The sequence below is a fragment of the Mus musculus genome, chromosome X, assembly GCF_000001635.26.
Source record: "Mus musculus strain C57BL/6J chromosome X, GRCm38.p6 C57BL/6J".
NCBI lineage: Eukaryota > Metazoa > Chordata > Mammalia > Rodentia > Muridae > Mus > Mus musculus.
In genome coordinates, this window is record NC_000086.7 from 167,235,737 (window position 1) to 167,237,114 (window position 1,378).

Genomic DNA, 1,378 nt, shown 5'->3' on the forward strand with positions numbered 1-1,378 from the left:
AGAGCTATTTGACAAGCAAATACTTCCCAAGTGTGTTGCCCTGAAGAAGAGTTTTCTTTTTCACACACGTATTCTACATATGAATGAGAATATGGAGTACTTGTCAGGCTTCTGCCCTATTATTCTCTATTGCTTTCCCCACTCTCCTTTCTTCACACCTGTCTCCTCAGTGAAAATGCATACATTCCACTAGTAAGAGAAAATACAGTATATTTGTCTTTCTGAATTTGGCTTACTTTCCTTCACATGATGATCTCTATTCACTTTCTCATAAATAAAATTACTTCGTTGTTTTGGAGAGGATAACTCTATTGTGTACATGGACCTCCTTTCCTTGTTCACTCCTCTGTTGATGGACTTATAGTCTGATGGCACATTTTGCCTGTTGTGTGTGAGGAGCGGGTGTGGCAGCAGTCCCAAGATGGCGCCCGGGACTGCAGCTAAGTCTTATGACTTACACCTGACTTCCTCATACACCTGAATATAAGCCACGACCATCGTGAGAGCTGCGCAGGTGCACCATGATGCTGGCAGTTTAAACAAGTCCATATTTGGTGGAGACATGCCCCTGCCGCCCTGATTGGCTGAAGCTGCGTGCCTGGTGAGGTGACGTGGCCTGCTGTGAGTGGATGAAGACTGAGAGTATATAAGAGTGAGAGGCCTGGGGTTGGAGAGAGATAGATGAGGAAAAGATGAAGAGAGAGAGATGAAGACTGAAGTTTGCTGAATAAACTGCTGTTAGAAGGACTGGTGGTCGTGTCGTTCTTGCTGGTCGAGAGAGGACGCGACAGTTGTGGACAGTGCAGCAATAAACATGGATATCTGAGTAGCTTTGTGATATGCTCACTTAAATTCCTTTGAGCATATAACCTGGAATGGTATATGTGGATTGTATAGGGATAGGTGATTTCTTTGCTGTGAAATGAGTCAATTCAAGCTAGATTTGAATATATTAAAGACTGGTTTATTGCAAAGCTACTGTAGGGTGACTGATTTCAGTGCCCCAAGGAAGGAGGCCAGGGAACTTGCCACAGAGAGAGGGGGCTGGAGGCAAAGAGAGAAAGGATACATGTGCAGAGAGAAGAAGCAAGAGAGACCCAAATGTCTGGATTACAGAGAGAGGAGCCTTTGGGGGAAGGGCAGCCCAGCTCCTGGGCTGGAAAATTTAGGGTTGGGGGACAGGGTATGCCAGATAGGAACAGAGGGATGCTGAGAGAACCTGGAGGTCAGGTCTGCTTTGATATGTAAAATATGAGCCCCAGTCCCTTGTACCAGGGTCTGAAATCAAACATCCCAGCCTCTCATTATTATTATTATGATAAATGAATAATGGGCGATGAAATCATCTATGATTACTTCTCGCTGACATTGGGATGCC